We start from the raw sequence: 27,238 nt of genomic DNA on the forward strand, positions 1-27,238 counted from the left end.
ACTGCTGAACAGCTTCTACCCCAAGCCATAAGACTGCTGAACAGCTTCTACCCCCAAGCCATAAGACTGCTGAACAGCTTCTACCCCCAAGCCATAAGACTGCTGAACAGCTTCTACCCCAAGCCATAAGACTGCTGAACAGCTTCTACCCCCAAGCCATAAGACTGCTGAACAGCTTCTACCCCAAGCCATAAGACTGCTGAACAGCTTCTACCCCAAGCCATAAGACTGCTGAACAGCTTCTACCCCCAAGCCATAAGACTGCTGAACAGCTTCTACCCCCAAGCCATAAGACTGCTGAACAGCTTCTACCCCCAAGCCATCAGACTGCTGAACAGCTTCTACCCCAAGCCATAAGACTGCTGAACAGCTTCTACCCCAAGCCATAAGACTGCTGAACAGCTTCTACCCCCAAGCCATCAGACTGCTGAACAGCTTCTACCCCCAAGCCATCAGACTGCTGAACAGCTTCTACCCCCAAGCCATAAGACTGCTGAACAGCTTCTACCCCCAAGCCATAAGACTGCTGAACAGCTTCTACCCCCAAGCCATAAGACTGCTGAACAGCTTCTACCCCCAAGCCATAAGACTGCTGAACAGCTTCTACCCCCAAGCCATAAGACTGCTGAACAGCTTCTACCCCCAAGCCATAAGACTGCTGAACAGCTTCTACCCCCAAGCCATAAGACTGCTGAACAGCTTCTACCCCCAAGCCATAAGACTGCTGAACAGCTTCTACCCCCAAGCCATAAGACTGCTGAACAGCTTCTACCCCCAAGCCATAAGACTGCTGAACAGCTTCTACCCCCAAGCCATAAGACTGCTGAACAGCTTCTACCCCCAAGCCATAAGACTGCTGAACAGCTTCTACCCCCAAGCCATAAGACTGCTGAACAGCTTCTACCCCAAGCCATAAGACTGCTGAACAGCTTCTACCCCCAAGCCATAAGACTGCTGAACAGCTTCTACCCCCAAGCCATAAGACTGCTGAACAGCTTCTACCCCCAAGCCATAAGACTGCTGAACAGCTTCTACCCCCAAGCCATAAGACTGCTGAACAGCTTCTACCCCCAAGCCATCAGACTGCTGAACAGCTTCTACCCCCAAGCCATAAGACTGCTGAACAGCTTCTACCCCCAAGCCATAAGACTGCTGAACAGCTTCTACCCCCAAGCCATAGACTGCTGAACAGCTTCTACCCCAAGCCATCAGACTGCTGAACAGCTTCTACCCCAAGCCATAAGACTGCTGAACAGCTTCTACCCCCAAGCCATAAGACTGCTGAACAGCTTCTACCCCCAAGCCATAAGACTGCTGAACAGCTTCTACCCCCAAGCCATAAGACTGCTGAACAGCTTCTACCCCAAGCCATAAGACTGCTGAACAGCTTCTACCCCCAAGCCATCAGACTGCTGAACAGCTTCTACCCCCAAGCCATAAGACTGCTGAACAGCTTCTACCCCCAAGCCATCAGACTGCTGAACAGCTTCTACCCCCAAGCCATCAGACTGCTGAACAGCTTCTACCCCCAAGCCATAAGACTGCTGAACAGCTTCTACCCCCAAGCCATAAGACTGCTGAACAGCTTCTACCCCCAAGCCATAAGACTGCTGAACAGCTTCTACCCCCAAGCCATAAGACTGCTGAACAGCTTCTACCCCCAAGCCATCAGACTGCTGAACAGCTTCTACCCCCAAGCCATAAGACTGCTGAACAGCTTCTACCCCAAGCCATAAGACTGCTGAACAGCTTCTACCCCCAAGCCATCAGACTGCTGAACAGCTTCTACCCCCAAGCCATAAGACTGCTGAACAGCTTCTACCCCAAGCCATAAGACTGCTGAACAGCTTCTACCCCCAAGCCATAAGACTGCTGAACAGCTTCTACCCCCAAGCCATAAGACTGCTGAACAGCTTCTACCCCAAGCCATAAGACTGCTGAACAGCTTCTACCCCCAAGCCATAAGACTGCTGAACAGCTTCTACCCCCAAGCCATAAGACTGCTGAACAGCTTCTACCCCCAAGCCATAAGACTGCTGAACAGCTTCTACCCCCAAGCCATAAGACTGCTGAACAGCTTCTACCCCCAAGCCATAAGACTGCTGAACAGCTTCTACCCCCAAGCCATAAGACTGCTGAACAGCTTCTACCCCAAGCCATAAGACTGCTGAACAGCTTCTACCCCCAAGCCATAAGACTGCTGAACAGCTTCTACCCCAAGCCATAAGACTGCTGAACAGCTTCTACCCCCAAGCCATAAGACTGCTGAACAGCTTCTACCCCCAAGCCATAAGACTGCTGAACAGCTTCTACCCCCAAGCCATAAGACTGCTGAACAGCTTCTACCCCCAAGCCATAAGACTGCTGAACAGCTTCTACCCCCAAGCCATAAGACTGCTGAACAGCTTCTACCCCCAAGCCATAAGACTGCTGAACAGCTTCTACCCCAAGCCATAAGACTGCTGAACAGCTTCTACCCCCAAGCCATAAGACTGCTGAACAGCTTCTACCCCCAAGCCATAAGACTGCTGAACAGCTTCTACCCCCAAGCCATAAGACTGCTGAACAGCTTCTACCCCCAAGCCATAAGACTGCTGAACAGCTTCTACCCCAAGCCATAAGACTGCTGAACAGCTTCTACCCCAAGCCATAAGACTGCTGAACAGCTTCTACCCCCAAGCCATAAGACTGCTGAACAGCTTCTACCCCCAAGCCATAAGACTGCTGAACAGCTTCTACCCCAAGCCATAAGACTGCTGAACAGCTTCTACCCCAAGCCATAAGACTGCTGAACAGCTTCTACCCCCAAGCCATAAGACTGCTGAACAGCTTCTACCCCCAAGCCATCAGACTGCTGAACAGCTTCTACCCCAAGCCATAAGACTGCTGAACAGCTTCTACCCCCAGCCATAAGACTGCTGAACAGCTTCTACCCCAAGCCATAAGACTGCTGAACAGCTTCTACCCCCAAGCCATAAGACTGCTGAACAGCTTCTACCCCCAAGCCATAAGACTGCTGAACAGCTTCTACCCCCAAGCCATAAGACTGCTGAACAGCTTCTACCCCCAAGCCATAAGACTGCTGAACAGCTTCTACCCCCAAGCCATAAGACTGCTGAACAGCTTCTACCCCCAAGCCATCAGACTGCTGAACAGCTTCTACCCCCCAAGCCATAAGACTGCTGAACAGCTTCTACCCCCAAGCCATAAGACTGCTGAACAGCTTCTACCCCCAAGCCATAAGACTGCTGAACAGCTTCTACCCCCAAGCCATAAGACTGCTGAACAGCTTCTACCCCCAAGCCATAAGACTGCTGAACAGCTTCTACCCCCAAGCCATAAGACTGCTGAACAGCTTCTACCCCCAAGCCATAAGACTGCTGAACAGCTTCTACCCCCAAGCCATAAGACTGCTGAACAGCTTCTACCCCCAAGCCATAAGACTGCTGAACAGCTTCTACCCCAAGCCATAAGACTACTGAACAGCTTCTACCCCCAAGCCATAAGACTGCTGAACAGCTTCTACCCCAAGCCATAAGACTGCTGAACAGCTTCTACCCCAAGCCATCAGACTGCTGAACAGCTTCTACCCCAAAGCCATAAGACTGCTGAACAGCTTCTACCCCCAAGCCATAAGACTGCTGAACAGCTTCTACCCCCAAGCCATAAGACTGCTGAACAGCTTCTACCCCCAAGCCATAAGACTGCTGAACAGCTTCTACCCCCAAGCCATAAGACTACTGAACAGCTTCTACCCCCAAGCCATAAGACTGCTGAACAGCTTCTACCCCCAAGCCATAAGACTGCTGAACAGCTTCTACCCCCAAGCCATAAGACTACTGAACAGCTTCTACCCCCAAGCCATAAGACTGCTGAACAGCTTCTACCCCCAAGCCATAAGACTGCTGAACAGCTTCTACCCCAAGCCATAAGACTGCTGAACAGCTTCTAACCCCAAGCCATCAGACTGCTGAACAGCTTCTACCCCCAAGCCATAAGACTGCTGAACAGCTTCTACCCCCAAGCCATAAGACTGCTGAACAGCTTCTACCCCCAAGCCATAAGACTGCTGAACAGCTTCTACCCCCAAGCCATAAGACTGCTGAACAGCTTCTACCCCCAAGCCATAAGACTGCTGAACAGCTTCTACCCCCAAGCCATAAGACTGCTGAACAGCTTCTACCCCCAAGCCATAAGACTGCTGAACAGCTTCTACCCCCAAGCCATAAGACTGCTGAACAGCTTCTACCCCCAAGCCATAAGACTGCTGAACAGCTTCTACCCCCAAGCCATAAGACTGCTGAACAGCTTCTACCCCCAAGCCATCAGACTGCTGAACAGCTTCTACCCCCAAGCCATCAGACTGCTGAACAGCTTCTACCCCCAAGCCATAAGACTGCTGAACAGCTTCTACCCCCAAGCCATAAGACTGCTGAACAGCTTCTACCCCTAAGCCATCAGACTGCTGAACAGCTTCTACCCCCAAGCCATAAGACTGCTGAACAGCTTCTACCCCAAGCCATAAGACTGCTGAACAGCTTCTACCCCCAAGCCATAAGACTGCTGAACAGCTTCTACCCCCAAGCCATAAGACTGCTGAACAGCTTCTACCCCCAAGCCATAAGACTGCTGAACAGCTTCTACCCCCAAGCCATCAGACTGCTGAACAGCTTCTACCCCAAGCCATAAGACTGCTGAACAGCTTCTACCCCCAAGCCATCAGACTGCTGAACAGCTTCTACCCCCAAGCCATCAGACTGCTGAACAGCTTCTACCCCCAAGCCATAAGACTGCTGAACAGCTTCTACCCCAAGCCATCAGACTGCTGAACAGCTTCTACCCCCAAGCCATAAGACTGCTGAACAGCTTCTACCCCAAGCCATAAGACTGCTGAACAGCTTCTACCCCCAAGCCATCAGACTGCTGAACAGCTTCTACCCCCAAGCCATAAGACTGCTGAACAGCTTCTACCCCCAAGCCATAAGACTGCTGAACAGCTTCTACCCCCAAGCCATCAGACTGCTGAACAGCTTCTACCCCCAAGCCATAAGACTGCTGAACAGCTTCTACCCCTGCCATAAGACTGCTGAACAGCTTCTACCCCCAAGCCATAAGACTGCTGAACAGCTTCTACCCCAAGCCATAAGACTGCTGAACAGCTTCTACCCCCAAGCCATAAGACTGCTGAACAGCTTCTACCCCCAAGCCATAAGACTGCTGAACAGCTTCTACCCCAAGCCATAAGACTGCTGAACAGCTTCTACCCCCAAGCCATCAGACTGCTGAACAGCTTCTACCCCCAAGCCATAAGACTGCTGAACAGCTTCTACCCCAAGCCATAAGACTGCTGAACAGCTTCTACCCCAAGCCATAAGACTGCTGAACAGCTTCTACCCCCAAGCCATAAGACTGCTGAACAGCTTCTACCCCCAAGCCATAAGACTGCTGAACAGCTTCTACCCCCAAGCCATAAGACTGCTGAACAGCTTCTACCCCCAAGCCATAAGACTGCTGAACAGCTTCTACCCCCAAGCCATAAGACTGCTGAACAGCTTCTACCCCCAAGCCATAAGACTGCTGAACAGCTTCTACCCCCAAGCCATAAGACTGCTGAACAGCTTCTACCCCCAAGCCATAAGACTGCTGAACAGCTTCTACCCCCAAGCCATAAGACTGCTGAACAGCTTCTACCCCCAAGCCATACGACTGCTGAACAGCTTCTACCCCCAAGCCATAAGACTGCTGAACAGCTTCTACCCCCAAGCCATAAGACTGCTGAACAGCTTCTACCCCCAAGCCATAAGACTGCTGAACAGCTTCTACCCCCAAGCCATAAGACTGCTGAACAGCTTCTACCCCCAAGCCATAAGACTGCTGAACAGCTTCTACCCCAAGCCATAAGACTGCTGAACAGCTTCTACCCCCAAGCCATAAGACTGCTGAACAGCTTCTACCCCAAGCCATAAGACTGCTGAACAGCTTCTACCCCAAGCCATAAGACTGCTGAACAGCTTCTACCCCCAAGCCATAAGACTGCTGAACAGCTTCTACCCCCAAGCCATAAGACTGCTGAACAGCTTCTACCCCCAAGCCATCAGACTGCTGAACAGCTTCTACCCCCAAGCCATAAGACTGCTGAACAGCTTCTACCCCGAAGCCATAAGACTGCTGAACAGCTTCTACCCCAAGCCATAAGACTGCTGAACAGCTTCTACCCCCAAGCCATAAGACTGCTGAACAGCTTCTACCCCCAAGCCATAAGACTGCTGAACAGCTTCTACCCCCAAGCCATAAGACTGCTGAACAGCTTCTACCCCCAAGCCATAAGACTGCTGAACAGCTTCTACCCCCAAGCCATAAGACTGCTGAACAGCTTCTACCCCCAAGCCATCAGACTGCTGAACAGCTTCTACCCCCAAGCCATAAGACTGCTGAACAGCTTCTACCCCCAAGCCATAAGACTGCTGAACAGCTTCTACCCCTAAGCCATAAGACTGCTGAACAGCTTCTACCCCTAAGACATAAGACTGAACAGCTTCTACCCCAAGCCATAAGACTGCTGAACAGCTTCTACCCCCAAGCCATAAGACTGCTGAACAGCTTCTACCCCCAAGCCATAAGACTGCTGAACAGCTTCTACCCCCAAGCCATAAGACTGCTGAACAGCTTCTACCCCCAAGCCATAAGACTGCTGAACAGCTTCTACCCCCAAGCCATAAGACTGCTGAACAGCTTCTACCCCCAAGCCATAAGACTACTGAACAGCTTCTACCCCCAAGCCATAAGACTGCTGAACAGCTTCTACCCCCAAGCCATAAGACTGCTGAACAGCTTCTACCCCCAAGCCATAAGACTGCTGAACAGCTTCTAACCCCCAAGCCATCAGACTGCTGAACAGCTTCTACCCCCAAGCCATAAGACTGCTGAACAGCTTCTACCCCCAAGCCATAAGACTGCTGAACAGCTTCTACCCCCAAGCCATCAGACTGCTGAACAGCTTCTACCCCCAAGCCATAAGACTGCTGAACAGCTTCTACCCCCAAGCCATAAGACTGCTGAACAGCTTCTACCCCCAAGCCATAAGACTGCTGAACAGCTTCTACCCCCAAGCCATAAGACTGCTGAACAGCTTCTACCCCCAAGCCATAAGACTACTGAACAGCTTCTACCCCCAAGCCATAAGACTGCTGAACAGCTTCTACCCCCAAGCCATAAGACTGCTGAACAGCTTCTACCCCCAAGCCATAAGACTACTGAACAGCTTCTACCCCCAAGCCATAAGACTGCTGAACAGCTTCTACCCCAAGCCATAAGACTGCTGAACAGCTTCTACCCCCAAGCCATAAGACTGCTGAACAGCTTCTAACCCCCAAGCCATCAGACTGCTGAACAGCTTCTACCCCCAAGCCATAAGACTGCTGAACAGCTTCTACCCCAAGCCATAAGACTGCTGAACAGCTTCTACCCCCAAGCCATCAGACTGCTGAACAGCTTCTACCCCCAAGCCATAAGACTGCTGAACAGCTTCTACCCCCAAGCCATAAGACTGCTGAACAGCTTCTACCCCCAAGCCATAAGACTGCTGAACAGCTTCTACCCCCAAGCCATAAGACTGCTGAACAGCTTCTACCCCCAAGCCATAAGACTACTGAACAGCTTCTACCCCCAAGCCATAAGACTGCTGAACAGCTTCTACCCCCAAGCCATAAGACTGCTGAACAGCTTCTACCCCCAAGCCATAAGACTACTGAACAGCTTCTACCCCCAAGCCATAAGACTGCTGAACAGCTTCTACCCCCAAGCCATAAGACTGCTGAACAGCTTCTACCCCCAAGCCATAAGACTGCTGAACAGCTTCTACCCCCAAGCCATAAGACTACTGAACAGCTTCTACCCCCAAGCCATAAGACTGCTGAACAGCTTCTACCCCCAAGCCATAAGACTACTGAACAGCTTCTACCCCAAGCCATAAGACTGCTGAACAGCTTCTACCCCCAAGCCATCAGACTGCTGAACAGCTTCTACCCCCAAGCCATAAGACTGCTGAACAGCTTCTACCCCCAAGCCATAAGACTGCTGAACAGCTTCTACCCCCAAGCCATCAGACTGCTGAACAGCTTCTACCCCCAAGCCATCAGACTGCTGAACAGCTTCTACCCCCAAGCCATAAGACTGCTGAACAGCTTCTACCCCAAGCCATAAGACTGCTGAACAGCTTCTACCCCCAAGCCATAAGACTGCTGAACAGCTTCTACCCCCAAGCCATAAGACTGCTGAACAGCTTCTACCCCCAAGCCATAAGACTGCTGAACAGCTTCTACCCCCAAGCCATAAGACTGCTGAACAGCTTCTACCCCCAAGCCATAAGACTGCTGAACAGCTTCTACCCCCAAGCCATAAGACTGCTGAACAGCTTCTACCCCCAAGCCATAAGACTGCTGAACAGCTTCTACCCCCAAGCCATAAGACTGCTGAACAGCTTCTACCCCCAAGCCATAAGACTGCTGAACAGCTTCTACCCCCAAGCCATAAGACTGCTGAACAGCTTCTACCCCCAAGCCATAAGACTACTGAACAGCTTCTACCCCAAGCCATAAGACTGCTGAACAGCTTCTACCCCCAAGCCATAAGACTGCTGAACAGCTTCTACCCCAAGCCATCAGACTGCTGAACAGCTTCTACCCCCAAGCCATAAGACTGCTGAACAGCTTCTACCCCCAAGCCATAAGACTGCTGAACAGCTTCTACCCCCAAGCCATAAGACTGCTGAACAGCTTCTACCCCCAAGCCATAAGACTGCTGAACAGCTTCTACCCCCAAGCCATAAGACTACTGAACAGCTTCTACCCCCAAGCCATAAGACTGCTGAACAGCTTCTACCCCCAAGCCATAAGACTACTGAACAGCTTCTACCCCCAAGCCATAAGACTGCTGAACAGCTTCTACCCCCAAGCCATAAGACTGCTGAACAGCTTCTACCCCCAAGCCATAAGACTACTGAACAGCTTCTACCCCCAAGCCATAAGACTGCTGAACAGCTTCTACCCCCAAGCCATAAGACTGCTGAACAGCTTCTACCCCCAAGCCATAAGACTGCTGAACAGCTTCTACCCCCAAGCCATCAGACTGCTGAACAGCTTCTACCCCAAGCCATAAGACTGCTGAACAGCTTCTACCCCCAAGCCATAAGACTGCTGAACAGCTTCTACCCCAAGCCATCAGACTGCTGAACAGCTTCTACCCCCAAGCCATAAGACTGCTGAACAGCTTCTACCCCCAAGCCATAAGACTGCTGAACAGCTTCTACCCCCAAGCCATAAGACTGCTGAACAGCTTCTACCCCCAAGCCATAAGACTGCTGAACAGCTTCTACCCCCAAGCCATAAGACTACTGAACAGCTTCTACCCCCAAGCCATAAGACTGCTGAACAGCTTCTACCCCCAAGCCATAAGACTGCTGAACAGCTTCTACCCCCAAGCCATAAGACTACTGAACAGCTTCTACCCCAAGCCATAAGACTGCTGAACAGCTTCTACCCCCAAGCCATAAGACTGCTGAACAGCTTCTACCCCCAAGCCATAAGACTGCTGAACAGCTTCTAACCCCAAGCCATCAGACTGCTGAACAGCTTCTACCCCCAAGCCATAAGACTGCTGAACAGCTTCTACCCCCAAGCCATAAGACTGCTGAACAGCTTCTACCCCCAAGCCATCAGACTGCTGAACAGCTTCTACCCCCAAGCCATAAGACTGCTGAACAGCTTCTACCCCCAAGCCATAAGACTGCTGAACAGCTTCTACCCCCAAGCCATAAGACTGCTGAACAGCTTCTACCCCCAAGCCATAAGACTGCTGAACAGCTTCTACCCCCAAGCCATAAGACTACTGAACAGCTTCTACCCCCAAGCCATAAGACTGCTGAACAGCTTCTACCCCCAAGCCATAAGACTGCTGAACAGCTTCTACCCCCAAGCCATAAGACTACTGAACAGCTTCTACCCCCAAGCCATAAGACTGCTGAACAGCTTCTACCCCCAAGCCATAAGACTGCTGAACAGCTTCTACCCCCAAGCCATAAGACTGCTGAACAGCTTCTACCCCCAAGCCATAAGACTACTGAACAGCTTCTACCCCAAGCCATAAGACTGCTGAACAGCTTCTACCCCCAAGCCATAAGACTGCTGAACAGCTTCTACCCCCAAGCCATAAGACTGCTGAACAGCTTCTACCCCCAAGCCATCAGACTGCTGAACAGCTTCTACCCCAAGCCATCAGACTGCTGAACAGCTTCTACCCCCAAGCCATAAGACTGCTGAACAGCTTCTACCCCCAAGCCATCAGACTGCTGAACAGCTTCTACCCCCAAGCCATAAGACTGCTGAACAGCTTCTACCCCCAAGCCATAAGACTGCTGAACAGCTTCTACCCCCAAGCCATAAGACTGCTGAACAGCTTCTACCCCCAAGCCATAAGACTGCTGAACAGCTTCTACCCCCAAGCCATCAGACTGCTGAACAGCTTCTACCCCCAAGCCATCAGACTGCTGAACAGCTTCTACCCCCAAGCCATAAGACTGCTGAACAGTACTATTTGCATTGACCTCCTTTGTTTTTACACTGCTGCTGCTGCTCGCTGTTTATTTTCTATGCAAAATCACTTTAGTTTATTTAGTAAATATTTTCTTAACTCTTATTTTTCTTAAAACTGCATTGTTGGTTAAGGGCTTTTAAGTAAGCATTTAATAGTAAGTGCTACACCGGTTGCAGTCAGCGCATGTGACAAATAACATTAGATTTGAAAATATAAATCAATATTCTTCTTGAACTGTGTATCTGAGAATTTTGGGAATCCAGCTGCCTTCTGGAAGGGAGTCAAATCTCTGAAACAAAACTCCACCCCCTCATTACCCCAGCAGGGTATGACAGCCTCTCCACCCCCTCATTACCCCAGCAGGGTATGACAGCCTGGTCCCATAACAGATAAGACAGACGTTCTAGACTATCATTTTACAGATGCATGTTGAAAACATTTTTGGGAGATGCGATGGATCATTGGGGATCATTCCATTCTCCCTTTCTTTTGTGGTTCAGTGAAATCATCCCATGTGAAGAGTCAACTCATTTAATTAAAGTTCGTAACTAAATTGTTTTTTAAATTTCTATTAGAAGGATTTAATCATTTGCAATTATGTCTACTTATAAGATCAAATGTTTATGTTTCTGTCTCCATATGATATGGTAAATATATCCAATGCAAAAAACATTAATATTAATTTGCATATATTTCCATTAATTCCCATATATTCCTGTTCATTCCCATATATTCCCAATAATTTCTACCAAAAGTGCCCATCATTGGTAACTTTATGTATATAAAGTGGTTCTTCAGAGACTCCCCCCACTACATTAGCTCACGTACTAACTGGAGATCCAGCCATTTTCACACCGGCTCTCTGGACTGGCCGCTTCTGGAGGTTCATATGTCTCCACTGAAGTCAGCGAAAATGTTTTTAGTTTTTATGCCCCAGCTCATGGAATAGCCTTCAGGCTGCCTTGAAATTAGACTCGCTTCTCTCCATTGGACAGGACAGTTTAGATTGAGTTGGAAGGAGGTGATATGTGAGAGTTGTTTGTTTTGATGAATCTTGTTGTATTTATGGTATGTTCACAGGGCTCCCTAGCAAATGAAACCCTGGTCTCAATGGTGACCCACCCTGTATAAATAAAACATTTTATAGAAATGTAAATAAATGTATTACAGTCCATGTGTCTTCCAGAAGAAAATGGGGCACCACTGGGAAATAAAAGGTACTAATTAGCGAGGAGACAGACATGAGAGTTTGTGTTAGTTTATTACCAATAACTAACTACAGTGAACAACATTACAGTTCGGGTGAAAAGGTTAAACCGTTAGGGTTAGCAGAAGTTAGAAAGGGGAACCTTTGCTTTAGGAAATGTACAAAATTTTGTGGCCAGTGACAGTCCTTGTCAACAGTGTGGGAACAGAGGATAATATACACGTAGAGTGATGAGGGGATGTCAAACAGGTGTGAGGAAAAACAAGACAAAACAAATGGAAAATGAAAGGTGGAGCGGCGATGGCTAGAGGACCGGTGATATCGAGCACCGCCCAAACAAGGAGAGGAGCCAACTTTGGCGGGAGCCGTGACAGTCCAAAAGTGGGGTTGTGATGGAGACGTGAATGAGGATGTGTTTTTGAAGTTCTTTCCAATGTTTTAAGGGTTTATGAAAAGTTTATTTCCATCCTGACTTTCACATAAGTCCTTTGTATTGGTGTAGACTTGACGGACCAGATGGGACTCATTCCCTCCCAAACCAAAAGGAGAAACCAATGTTTTCTCTGGTAGGCACAACCTACCTGGCACCCCTATAAATAATAACCTCAAGTCAAAACCGTTACAATGTATAGCAGCCGTTTTAAATCAGACCTGTGAACAAATATTTTAACTCTGCCTGAAAAAAAAATCATTCACCTTTTATGATGGCAATAACGTCCTTATTTGCTGTGTACTTTAGAAGAATTGGAATTAGGCCAATAGTATCTAAAGGAAATACACTGAACAGAAAGATAAACACAACATCTGAAGTGTTGGTCCCATGTTTCATGACATGAAATAAAAGATCCCAGAAATGTGCCATACACACAAAAATCTTATTTCTCTCAAATATTGTGCACAAATTGTTTTACATCCCTGTTAGTGAGCATTTCTCTTTTGCCAAGACAATCCATCCACCTGACAGGTGATGCATAAAATGCGTTTCGGATTGGATTAGCACAGAGCAAAATACCTGAAATAGCTCATCTACTGTGAAGTGGGTCCAGTTAAATGAGAAATGGGACGAATGGTAGCCTATCCTAACTTGTTGTAGGCCTATTGTCACGGCTCCTCCTCTACAGCTGCAGCGATCGGTTAGCTGCAAAGTTGGTGAGGGAAATAAAAGTCTCCAACTTCAGCGATTTTTGCAATTCGTTCCAGTCACAGGCAGCAGAGAACTGGAACGAAAGGCGGCCAAATGAGGTGTTGGCTTTAGGGATGATCAGTGAGATACACCTGCTGGAGCGCGTGCTACGGGTGGGTGTTGCCATCGTGACCAGTGAACTGAGATAAGGCGGAGCTTTACCTAGCATGGACTTGTAGATGACCTGGAGCCAGTGGGTCTGGCGACGAATATGTAGCGAGGGCCAGCCGACTACAGCATACAAGTCGCAGTGGTGGGTGGTATAAGGTGCTTTAGTGACAAAACGGATGGCACTGTGATAAACTGCATCCAGTTTGCTGAGTAGAGTGTTGGAAGCTATTTTGTAGATGACATCGCCGAAGTCGAGGATCGGTAGGATAGTCAGTTTTACTAGGGTAAGTTTGGCGGCGTGAGTGAAGGAGGCTTTGTTGCGGAATAGAAAGCCGACTCTAGATTTGATTTTCGATTGGAGATGTTTGATATGAGTCTGGAAAGAGAGTTTACAGTCTAGCCAGACACCTAGGTACTTATAGATGTCCACATATTCAAGGTCGGAACCATCCAGGGTGGTGATGCTAGTCGGGCGTGCGGGTGCAGGCAGAGAACAGTTGAAAAGCATGCATTTGGTTTTACTAGCGTTTAAGAGCAGTTGGAGGCCACGGAAGGAGTGTTGTATGGCATTGAAGCTCGTTTGGAGGTTAGATAGCACAGTGTCCAAGGACGGGCCGGAAGTATATAGAATGGTGTCGTCTGCGTAGAGGTGGATCAAGGAATCGCCCGCAGCAAGAGCAACATCATTGATATATACAGAGAAAAGAGTCGGCCCGAGAATTGAACCCTGTGGCACCCCCATAGAGACTGCCAGAGGACCGGACAGAATGCCATCCGATTTGACACACTGAACTCATTCTGCAAAGTAGTTGGTGAACAGGGCATCAGAAAAACCGAGGCTACTGAGTCTGCCGAGAAGAATGTGGTGATTGACAGAGTCGAAAGCCTTGGCCAGGTCGATGAAGACGGCTGCACAGTACTGTATTTTATCGATGGCGGTTATGATATTGTTTAGTACCTTGAGCGTGGCTGAGGTGCACCCGTGACCGGCTCGGAAACCAGATTGCACAGCGGAGAAGGTACGGTGGGATTTGAGATGGTCAGTGACCTGTTTGTTGACTTGGCTTTCGAAGACCTTAGATAGGCAGGGCAGGATGGATATAGGTCTGTAACAGTTTGGGTTCAGGGTGTCTCCCCCTTTGAAGAGGGGGATGACTGCGGCAGCTTTCCAATCCTTGGGGATCTCAGACGATATGAAAGAGAGGTTGAACAGGCTGGTAATATGGGTTGCGACAATGGCGGCGGATAGTTTCAGAAATAGAGGGTCCAGATTGTCAAGCCCAGCTGATTTGTACGGTTCCAGGTTTTGCAGCTCTTTCAGAACATCTGCTATCTGTATTTGGGTAAAGGAGAACCTGGAGAGGCTTGGGCGAGTAGCTGCGGGGGGGGGGGGCGGAGCTGTTGGCCGAGGTTGGAGTAGCCAGGCGGAAGGCATGGCCAGCCGTTGAGAAATGCTTGTTGAAGTTTTCGATAATCATGGATTTATCGGTGGTGACCGTGTTACCTAGCCTCAGTGCAATGGGCAGCTGGGAGGAGGTGCTCTTGTTCTCCATGGCCTTCAGTGTCCCAGAACTTTTTGGAGTTGGAGCTACAGGATGCAAATTTCTGCCTGAAGAAGCTGGCCCTAGCTTTCTGACTGACTGCGTGTATTGGTTCCTGACTTCCCTGAATAGTTGCATATCGCGGGGACTATTCGATGCTATTGCAGTCCGCCACAGGATGTTTTGTGCTGGTCGAGGGCAGTCAGGTCTGGAGTGAACCAAAGGCTATATCTGTTCTTAGTTCTGCATTTTTTGAACGGAGCATGCTTCTCTAAAATGGTGAGGAAGTTACTTTTAAAGAATGACCAGGCATCCTCAACTGACGGGATGAGGTCAATGTCCTTCCAGGATACCCGGGCCAGGTCGATTAGAAAGGCCTGCTCACAGAAGTGTTTTAGGGAGCGTTTGACAGTGATGAGGGGTGGTCGTTTGACTGCGGCTCCGTAGCGGATACAGGCAATGAGGCAGTGATCGCTGAGGTCCTGGTTGAAGACAGCGGAGGTGTATTTGGAGGGCCAGTTGGTCAGGATGACGTCTATGAGGGTGCCCTTGTTTACAGATTTAGGGTTGTACCTGGTGGGTTCCTTGATGATTTGTGTGAGATTGAGGGCATCTAGCTTAGATTGTAGGACTGCCGGGGTGTTAAGCATATCCCAGTTTAGGTCACCTAACAGAACAAACTCTGAAGCTAGATGGAGGGCGATCAATTCACAAATGGTGTCCAGGGCACAGCTGGGAGCTTGAGGAGTGGTCGGTAGCAGGCGGCAACAGTGAGAGACTTATTTCTGGAGAGTGTAATTTTTAAAATTAGTAGTTCGAACTGTTTTGGTATGGACCTGGAAAGTATGACATTACTTTGCAGGCTAACTCCTCCCCCTTTGGCAGTTCTATTTTGACGGAAAATGTTATAGTTGGGTATGGAAATCTCCAAATTTTTGTTGGCCTTCCTGAGCCAGGATTCAGACACGGCAAGGACATCAGAGTTAGCAGAGTGTGCTAAAGCAGTGAGTAAAACAAACTTAGGGAGGAGGCTTCTGATGTTGACATATATGAAACCAAGGCTTTTTCGATCACAGAAGTCAACAAATGAGGGTGCCTAGGGACATGCAGGGCCTGGGTTTACCTCCACATCACCCGCGGAACAGAGGAGGAGTAGTATGAGGGTGCGGCTAAAGGCTATCAAAACTGGTCGCCTAGAGCGTTGGGGACAGAAAATAAAAGGAGCAGATTTCTGGGCATGGTAGAATATATTCAGGGCATAATGCGCAGACAGGGGTATGGTGGGGTGCGGGTACAGCGGAGGTAAGCCCAGGCACTGGGTGATGATGAGAGAGGTTGTATCTCTGGACATGCTGGTTGTAATGGGTGAGGTCACCGCATGTGTGGGAGATGGGGACAAAGGAGGTATCAGGGGTATGAAGAGTGGAACTAGGGGCTCCATTGTAAACTAAAACAATGATAACTAACCTGAACAACAGTATACAAGGCATATTGACATTTGAGAGAGACATACAGCGAGGCATACAGTAATCACAGGTGTTGAATTGGGAGAGCAAGCTAAAACAGTAGGTGAGACAACAACAGCTAATCAGCTAGCACAACAACAGTAGGTAAAATGGTGTTGACTAGGCAGGGAGGGTCGGATTAACTACACACAGAGCCTGAGTGCGGCTGGGGCCGACAGATAAAACATAAACAAGCAGAATGGAGTACCGTGGTTAATGGACAGTCCAGCATGCATCAGCTATGTAGCCAAGTGATCAGTGTCCAGGGGGCAGCGGTGGATGGGGCAGGGAAGCTAGACTGGCGAGTATTATCCAGGTTTAAAAAACTGGCTGGCTGTGCAGAAGGGTAAAGCCGCTAGCAGTGGCTAACAATGACTAAATAGCTTGTAGCTAGTTAGCTTCTGGAGGTTCTTGAATGTGTTCTAAAAATTAAAAATAATAGCGATTCCGTATCACATTGGGTGAGGCAGGTTACCGGAAGGTATAATCGAATTAAAAATCGAAAAGAGATTGAAAGTAAATATGGGTCCAGTGAGTGGTTGGGCTGGCTGGGGACGCGGCGATTCAGACAGTTAGCAGGCCTGTGCTAATAAGCTAACAGTTAGTAGGCCGGGGCTAAACAAGCTAGCAGTTATCGGACCGGGGCTAAACAAGCTAGCAGTTATCGGACCGGGGCTAAACAAGCTAGCAGTTAGCAAGCCGAATTAGCAAGCAAGCAGATAGCAAGGGCTAGAAAGTTAGCCTTTGGGGGACATCGCAATGGGGTGAGTCTGTTATAAATGAGGCCTCAGAGCTCTATCAATATCACATCACTTCCCCAAAACAACTACAGTGTATGTTTTGTACTAAAGGTTTATCTTTAACTTCTGCTAACGCTAATGGACTAACCCTTTCACCTTATCGGTAGATGTTAACACTACGTTGCATATTTAGCTCTTAACGCTCCGCATGGTGAGTGGGTACAGTATACTGTGGATGATCTGACTATGATGTGAAATTCTGGTACAATACACAAGCACACACACACACATACACACACACAGAGTAATAATAAATCAACCGTTCTACAGCCCTTTATAATACGTTTTGGGCCTGTATTGTTGGAACACATCTCTGGAGACAGGGAAACTATGAGAGGGCAGGAAAGAACTAATCCTGAGAGGTATCTCCCCTAATTAGCTTCCGGCGCCTCGCTTCGCGTTCCTAGGAAACTATGCAGTTTTTAGTTTTTTTTACGTGTTATTTCTTACATTAGTACCCCAGGTCATCTTAGGTTTCATTACATACAGTCGAGAAGAACTACTGAATATAAGATCAGCGTCAACTCACCATCAGTACGACCAAGAATATGTTTTTCGCGACGCGGATCCTGTGTTCTGCCTTTCAAACAGGACAACGGAATGGATCCCATGCAGCGACCCAAAAAAACGACTCCGAAAAAGAGGGAAACGAGGCGGTCTTCTGGTCAGACTCCGGAGACGGGCACATCGTGCACCACTCCCTAGCATTCTTCTCGCCAATGTCCAGTCTCTTGACAACAAGGTTGATGAAATCCGAGCAAGGGTAGCATTCCAGAGGGACATCAGAGACTGTAACGTTCTTTGCTTCACGGAAACATGGATCACTGGAGAGACGCTATCCGAGGCGGTGCAGCCAGCGGGTTTCTCCACGCATCGCGCCGACAGAAACAAACATCTTTCTGGTAAGAAGAGGGGCGGGGGCGTATGCCTTATGGCTAACGAGACATGGTGTGATGAAAGAAACATACAGGAACTCAAATCCTTCTGTTCACCTGATTTGGAATCCCTCACAATCAAATGTAGACCGCATTATCTACCAAGAGAATTCTCTTCGATTATAATCACAGCCGTATATATCCCCCCCCAAGCAGACACATCGATGGCTCTGAACGAACTTTATTTGACTCTTTGCAAACTGGAATTCATTTATCCGGAGGCTGCATTCATTGTAGCTGGGGATTTTAACAGGGCTAATCTGAAAACAAGACTCCCTCAATTTTATCAGCATATCGATTGCGCAACCAGGGGTGGAAAAACCTTGGATCATTGTTACTCTAACTTCCGCGACGCATATAAGGCCCTGCCCCGCCCCCCTTTCGGAAAAGCTGACCACGACTCCATTTTGTTGATCCCTGCCTACAGACAGAAACTAAAACAAGAGGCTCCAGCGCTGAGGTCTGTCCAACGCTGGTCCGACCAAGCTGACTCCACACTCCAAGACTGCTTCCATCACGTGGACTGGGATATGTTTCGTATTGCGTCAGATAACAATTTTTATTTATTTTACCTATATTTAACCAGGCAAGTCAGTTAAGAACAAATTCTTATTTTCAATGACGGCCTAGGTACAGTAGGTTAACTGCCTGTTCAGGGGCAGAACGACAGATTTGTACCTTGTCAGCTCAGGGGTTTGAACTTGCAGCCTTCCGGTTACTAGTCCAACGCTCTAACCACTAGGCTACCCTGCTGATTCGGTGTGCGAGTTCATTAGAACGTGCGTTGAAGATGTCGTTCCCATAGCAACGATTAAAACATTCCCTAACCAGAAACCGTGGATTGATGGCAGCATTCGCGTGAAACTGAAAGCGCGAACCACTGCTTTTAATCAGGGCAAGGTGACTGGTAACATGACCGAATACAAACAGTGCAGCTATTCCCTCCACAAGGCTATCAAACAAGCTAACCGTCAGTACAGAGACAAAGTAGAATCTCAATTCAACGGCTCAGACACAAGAGGCATGTGGCAGGGTCTACAGTCAATCACGGACTACAAGAAGAAATCCAGCCCAGTCACGGACCAGGATGTCTTGCTCCCAGGCAGACTAAATAACTTTTTTGCCCGCTTTGAGGACAATACAGTGCCACTGACACGGCCTGCAACGAAAACATGCGGACTCTCCTTCACTGCAGCCGAGGTGAGTAAGACATTTAAACGTGTTAACCCTCGCAAGGCTGCAGGCCCAGACGGCATCCCCAGCCACGCCCTCAGAGCATGCGCAGACCAGCTGGCCGGTGTGTTTACAGACATATTCAATCAATCCCTATACCAGTCTGCTGTTCCCACATGCTTCAAGAGGGCCACCATTGTTCCTGTTCCCAAGAAAGCTAAGGTAACTGAGCTAAACGACTACCCCGTAGCACTCACTTCCATCATCATGAAGTGCTTTGAGAGACTAGTCAAGGACCATATCACCTCCACCCTACCTGACACCCTAGACCCACTCCAATTTGCTTACCGCCCAAATAGGTCCACAGACGATGCAATCTCAACCACACTGCACACTGCCCTAACCCATCTGGACAAGAGGAATACCTACGTGAGAATGCTGTTCATCGACTACAGCTCGGCATTCAACACCATAGTACCCTCCAAGCTCGTCCTCACGCTCGAGACCCTGGGTCTCGACCCCGCCCTGTGCAACTGGGTACTGGACTTCCTGACGGGCCGCCCCCAGGTGGTGAGGGTAGGCAACAACATCTCCTCCCCGCTGATCCTCAACACTGGGGCCCCACAAGGGTGCGTTCTGAGCCCTCTCCTGTACTCCCTGTTCACCCACGACTGCGTGGCCACGCACGCCTCCAACTCAATCATCAAGTTTGCGGACGACACAACAGTGGTAGGCTTGATTACCAACAACGACGAGACGGCCTACAGGGAGGAGGTGAGGGCCCTCGGAGTGTGGTGTCAGGAAAATAACCTCACACTCAACGTCAACAAAACTAAGGAGATGATTGTGGACTTCAGGAAACAGCAGAGGGAACACCCCCCTATCCACATCGATGGAACAGTAGTGGAGAGGGTAGCAAGTTTTAAGTTCCTCGGCATACACATCACAGGCAAACTGAATTGGTCCACTCACACAGACAGCATCGTGAAGAAGGCGCAGCAGCGCCTCTTCAACCTCAGGAGGCTGAAGAAATTCGGCCTGTCACCAAAAGCACACAAACTTCTACAGATGCACAATCGAGAGCATCCTGGCGGGCTGTATCACCGCCTGGTACGGCAACTGCTCCGCCCTCAACCGTAAGGCTCTCCAGAGGGTAGTGAGGTCTGCACAACGCATCACCGGGGGCAAACTACCTGCCCTCCAGGACACCTACACCACCCGATGTTACAGGAAGGCCATAAAGATCATCAAGGACATCAACCACCCGAGCCACTGCCTGTTCACCCCGCTATCATCCAGAAGGCGAGGCCAGTACAGGTGCATCAAAGCTGGGACCGAGAGACTGAAAAACAGCTTCTATCTCAAGGCCATAAGACTGTTAAACAGCCACCACTAACATTGAGTGGCTGCTGTCAACACACTGACACAACTCCAGCCACTTTAATAATGGGAATTGATGTAAATATATCACTAGCCACTTTAAACAATGCTACCTTATATAATGTTACTTACCCTACATTATTCATCTCATATGCATACGTATATACTGTACTCTATATCATCGACTGCATCCTTATGTAATACATGTATCACTAGCCACTTTAACTATGCCACTTTGTTTACATACTCATCTCATATGTATATACTGTACTCGATACCATCTACTGTATCTTGCCTATGCTGCTCTGTACCATCATTCATTCATATATCTTTATGTACATATTCTTTATCCCCTTACACTGTGTATAAGACAGTAGTTTTGGAATTGTTAGTTAGATTACTTGTTGGTTATTACTGCATTGTCGGAACTAGAAGCACAAGCATTTCGCTACACTCGCATTAACATCTGCTAACCATGTGTATGTGACAAATAACATTTGATTTGATTTGATTTATGGTTAATCTGGCCCTGAGGGCTGACCCTGTAGTGGCCAAGCCCAGGGAAGGAGCTCCAACCTGGGGAGTAGCGATCTCTGGGGAGCCCCTGTGGTTGTCCAGACCTCCCACACCAGGCCACACTGAGAAGCCAAGAAGAAAATGCTGACCCTGGGCTATACTGAGCCAGGAGGTAGGGTGAGGCCCAAGGGAGGACAGAGAGGAAAAGGTACACACACCGTGGAATATGAAATACAAGGAACAAAAAAAAGTGGAGGCTATTATAGCAGCAAAGCGAGGACCAACTCCATATTAATACCTAGGATTTTGGAATGAGATGTTGGACGAGCAGATGTCCACACACTTTTGGTCATGTAGTGTGTACACACTTTTTTTTCCCTTGTATTTTGTGAATCAGTGTTCTCTCTCTCTCATACAGTGCCTTGCAAAAGTATTCACGCCCCTTAGCGTTTTTCCTATTTTGTTGCATTATAACCTGTAATTTAAATGGATTTTGAATGTAATGGACATGTGTGAAATGAAAAATGTATTTTAAATAATTTTAAAAAATACAAACGGAAAAAGTGGAGCGTGCATATGTATTCACCCCCTTTGCTTTGAAGCCCCTAAATAAGATCTGGTGCAACCAATTACCTTCAGAAGTCACATAATTAGTTAAATAAAGATTATGCAAAGCTGTCAAAACAAAGGGTGGTTATTTGAAGAATCTCAAATCTAAAATATATTTTGATTTGTTTAACACTTTTTTGGTTACTACATGATTCCATATGTGTTATTTCATAGTTTTGATGTCTTCACTATTATTTTACAATGCATAAAATAGTACAAATGATCCTGGAATGAGTAGGTGTGTCCAAACTTTTTTTTTTTTTACCCCCTTTTCTCCCCAATATCGTGGTATCCAATTGTTAGTAATTACTATCTTGTCTCATTGCTACAATTTCCGTACAGGCTCGGGAGAGACTAAGGTCGAAAGTCATGCGTCCTCCGAAACACAACCCAACCAAGCCGCACTGCTTCTTCAACACAGTGCGCCTCCTATCTGGAAGCCAGGCGACCTGGTTAGCGTGCACTGCGCCCGGCCCGCCACAGGAGGCGCTAGTGCGCGATGAGACAAGGACGTTGATGTTGGTCGATTAGGCCTGGCTCGCAGTCGGCGTTCCAAGTCATCCCAAAGGTGTTCGATGGAGTTGAGGTCAGTGCTCTGTGCAAGCCAGTCAAGTTCTTCCTCCTCCACCAAACTTTATGCATTCGGGCAGGTACCGTTTTCCTTGCATCTGCCAATCCCAGATTTGTCCTTCGGACTGCAATATGGTGATTCATCACTCCAGAGAACACGTTTCCACTGCTCCAGATTCCAATGGCGGCGAGTTTTACACCACTCCAGCCGACGCTTGGCATTCAGATTTTTACACGCTACACGCTTCAGCACCCCGTTCTATGAGCTTGTGTGGCCTACCAGGAGCTGTTGTTGTTTCCACTTCACAATAACAGCACTTACAGTTGACCGGGACAGCTCTAGCAGGGCAGAAATTTGACGAACTGACTTGTTGGAAAGGTGGCATCCTATGACGGTGCCAGGTTGAAAGTCACTGAGGTCTTCAGGACGGGCCATTCTACTGTCAATGTTTGTCTATGGAGATTGCATGGCTGTGTGTTCGATTTTATACAGCTGTCAGCAACGGGTGTGGCTGAAATAGCCAAAGTAACTCAAATATACTCATTTAGTGTATTTACAAGGACACATTCTCCTGCTAAACCCACTCAAGCATGGTCACACACACACACAACTTCCACTTCTGCTGTACCACCCCGCCTCATTGCCCCATCCTCACCCCAGAGCTGTACCCTGCTGGGTGTTATGAAGCCACCATGGTGTTCCACCAACCTAACTGCTACCACTCCACACGTCACTGTCTGGCCTGCCAATACTGCTGCAGCACATCACTGCAGTGGACTGATTGACTGACCCTAGCAGTCAGGTCAACTTCACACATACGGAGTAGAACCTAAGGAGTATAACCTACAGAGTAGAACCTCGGTCTCTGCTCTAGAAATAAAATTATTTTTGGAATGATGAATTTGCTCAATGATTAGCCAGAATCTGTTACTATCGGCAGCCGTGTTGTGTGGAAGATCATGCTGCTACTGCTCTAGCAGGCAAACACAATGAAGGGAAACTGTGAATTACATCGCTGTAAATTATTCCGTTGGAACTTCCACCGACATGCAAAGCACACAATTCCGTCACCGTTGTCAAACACAAATAACTGTTTTTTACCGTATGTGAAGAATGAGAAAGGGGGGAAATAATTGACCAAATTGGGTCACACTTCAAACAAACCAAGGTACAAATGCTTCGTAGGGCATTCATGTGCCCTACATAGATGTTTCACAATTAATCTATGAGCAAAGTCATCAAGGGCGATATAAAAAGGTCCATAAAAGGGCTCTTTACCAAATATTGTATAATCATCAAATAATCATTTTGCCAGCCTTTATATAGTTTGATGTATGCTATATATTATGTGTATGAATGATTTCTGAAGCATCTTTTCTGTATATAAGCATCAATATATAAAGGGTTGTCGTTTTCTTGAACTTGGTCCCAAATACTGTATGAGGAAAAACATGGATTACGGCATCTTCTCTATGAGTACCAACCCTCCCTCAGCCGTGAGTCTGTGTATCCCACGCTAAGTGGGAAGCGGAAGAGAGATGTGTGGTGGTTTGTAAATGAGTGAAAAGAGAATAATTAAGTCTCAGGAGATTTGGGGTTCTCATTAAAAACACTGACTTCAAGCAGACAGGAAGGAAGGAGAGGAAGAAAGACGAAGAGTGTTGAAGAGTAAAATGTATGATTGAGTTCTGTAGTAGAGGGTTAAAGACAAACCAACATTTGAGAGTAGAGTATAATTAAGCAATATGGCTAATATACCACGGCTAAGGGATGTTCTTTCGCACAACACAACGCGGATCACAAACCCCTGAGGTGCCTTATTGATATTAGAAACTGGTTACTAATGTAATTAGAGCAGTACAAATACATGTTTTGTCATACCAGTGGTATACGATCTGATATACCACGGCTGTCAGCCAATCAGCATTCAGAGCTGGAACCACTCAGTTTATAATTCCTTCTACTGTATATATACACACACACATCAATGGTACTGTCACGTTCGTCATAACGAGGAGACCAAGGTGCAGCGTGATAAGAATACATACATATTTTAATGAAGAATAAACACTGAACAAACTATACAAAACAAATGTGAAGCTATGAGACACGAGTACTGACAGGCAACTACACAGACAATAACATACAAAATACTTGTGGTATATGGCTACCTAAATATGGTTCCCAATCAGAGACAACGATAAACAGCTGCCTCTGATTGGGAACCAATCTAGGCAAGAATAGACATATAAACATCTAGCTATACAACAACCACATGACATACAAAAAACCCTAGACAATGCAAAAACTACACAAACCACCCTGGTCACACCCTGACCTAACCAAAATAATAAAGAAAACAAAGATAACTAAGGTCAAGGCGTGACTGGTACTACACACAGGTAAAGCACAGGCTAAGCATTTTGTTCCTCATACATTATTTGAGTGTTCTAAAGTGAAGGTGTACAGTACATTTTGTTCTGTCCAAAACATCAAGCCCTTCTCCTTTAATATGTATCTGTCAACAGTCCATGCTGGAAGCATGCTGTTGGATGCTCAACTTCAAATCCACTCCTAGTCCCTATCAGCTAGCCCAGTTTATTTAATTGTTTATTTTTATTTCACCTTTATTTACCCAGGTAGGATAGTTGAGAACACCTTTATTTACCCAGGTAGGATAGTTGAGAACACCTTTATTTACCCAGGTAGGATAGTTGAGAACACCTTTATTTACCCAGGTAGGATAGTTGAGAACACCTTTATTTACCCAGGTAGGATAGTTGAGAACACCTTTATTTACCCAGGTAGGATAGTTGAGAACACCTTTATTTACCCAGGTAGGATAGTTGAGAACAAGTTCTCATTTGCCACTGCGACCTGGCCAAGATAAAGCATAGCAGTTCGACACATAAAACAACACAGAGTTACACGTAGAATAAACAAAACATTCAGTCAATAATACAGTAGAAAAAAAGAAATATACGGTTCCCCGTTTTTTTCGTACTACGTCATCTAATTGCAGTGGTGTAAAGATACTTTAAAGTACAACTTAGGTCGTTTTTGGGGAAACTGTACTTTACCATTTATGTTTTTGACTTTTACTTCACTACATTCCTAAAGAAAATTCTGTACTTTGGTCATCCCTACTGCCTCTGATCTGGCGGACTCACTAAACACAAATGCTTTGTTTTTAAATTATGTCTGACTGTTGGAGTGTTACCCTGGCTATGTGTAAAAAAAATTCAAATTTAAATTCGCAACCCATATTATCAGCCTGTTTAACCTCTCTTTCGTATCGTCTGAGATCCCCAAGGATTGGAAAGCTGCTGCGGTCAAAGGGGGAGACACCCTGGACCAAAACTGTTACAGACCTATATCCATCCTGCCCTGCCTATCTAAGGTCTTCGAAAGCCAAGTCAACAAACAGATCACTGACCATCTCGAATCCCACCGTACCTTCTCCACGGTGCAATCCGGTTTCCGAGCCGGTCACGGGTGCACCACAGCCACACTCAAGGTACTAAACGATATCATAACCGCCATCGATAAAAGACAGTACTGTGCAGCCGTCTTCATCGACCTGGCCAAGGCTTTCGACTCTGTCAATCACCATATTCTTATCGGCAGACTCAGTAGCCTCGGTTTTTCTGATGACTGCCTTGCCTGGTTCACCAACTACTTTGCAGACAGGTTTCAGTGTGTCAAATCGGAGGGCATTCTGTCCTGTCCTCTGGCAGTCTCTATGGGGGTACCACAGGGTTCAATTCTTGGGCCGACTCTTTTCTCTGTATATACCAATGGTGTTGCTCTTGGCGATTCCCTGATCCACCTCTACGCAGACGACACCATTCTATATACTTCCGGCCCTTCCTTGGACAATGTGCTATCTAACCTCCAAACGAGCTTCAATACCATACAACACTCCTTCTGTGGCCTCCAACTGCTCTTAAACACTAGTAAAACCAAATGCATGCTTTTCAACTGTTCGCTGCCTGCACCCGCACGCCCGACTAGCATCACCACCCTGGATGGTTCGACCTAGAGAATATGTGGACATCTATAAGTACCTAGGTGTCTGGCTAGACTGTAAACTCTCCTTCCAGACTCATATCAAACATCTCCAATCCAAAATCAAATCTAGAGTCGGCTTTCTATTTCGCAACAAAGCCTCCTTCACTCACGCCGCCAAACTTACCCTAGTAAAACTGACTATCCGACCGATCCTCGACTTCGGCGATGTCATGTACAAAATAGCTTCCAGTACTCTACTCAGCAAACTGGATGCAGTTTATCACAGTGCCATCCGTTTTGTTACTAAAGCACCTTATACCACCCACCACTGTGACCTGTATGCTCTAGTTGACTGACCCTCGCTACATATTCGTCGCCAGACCCACTGGCTCCAGGTCATCTACAAGTCCATGCTAGGTAAAGCTCCGCCTTATCTCAGTTCACTGGTCACGATGGCAACACCCACCCGTAGCACGCGCTCCAGCAGGTGTATCTCACTGATCATCCCTAAAGCCAACACCTCATTTGGCCGCCTTTCCTTCCAGTTCTCTGCTGCCTGTGACTGGAACGAATTGCAAAAATCGCTGAAGTTGGAGACTTTTATTTCCCTCACCAACTTTAAACATCTGCTATCTGAGCAGCTAAACGATCGCTGCAGCTGTACATAGTCCATCGGTAAATAGCCCACCCAATTTACCTACCTCATCCCCATACTGTTTTTATTTATTTACTTTTCTGCTCTTTTGCACACCAGTATCTCTACTTGCACATGACCATCTGATCATTTATCACTCCAGTGTTAATCTGCTAAATTGTCATTATTCGCCTACCTCCTCATGCCTTTTGCACACAATGTATATAGACTCTTTTTTTTCTACTGTGTTATTGACTTGTTTATTGTTTACTCCATGTGTAACTCTGTGTTGTTGTCTGTTCACACTGCTATGCTTTATCTTGGCCAGGTCACAGTTGTAAATGAGAACTTGTTCTCAACTAGCCTACCTGGTTATATAAAGGTGAAATAAAAAATATGTTTAAAAAATGATGCCGCCTGGTTTGCTTAATATAAGGATTTTTTATTTATTTGTACTTTTACTTCTGATACT

The 27,238-nt window shown here is 47.4% G+C and overlaps 1 protein-coding gene across 2 annotated transcripts in view; it reads right to left on the bottom strand.

The window, feature by feature from the left end:
- Positions 1-27,238, bottom strand: part of st6gal2a (ST6 beta-galactosamide alpha-2,6-sialyltranferase 2a) — a 92,180-nt gene that overhangs the window by 39,527 nt on the left and 25,415 nt on the right. The window lies entirely within an intron of this gene.

This window comes from Oncorhynchus nerka, linkage group LG3 (assembly GCF_034236695.1).
Source record: "Oncorhynchus nerka isolate Pitt River linkage group LG3, Oner_Uvic_2.0, whole genome shotgun sequence".
Lineage (NCBI taxonomy): Eukaryota > Metazoa > Chordata > Actinopteri > Salmoniformes > Salmonidae > Oncorhynchus > Oncorhynchus nerka.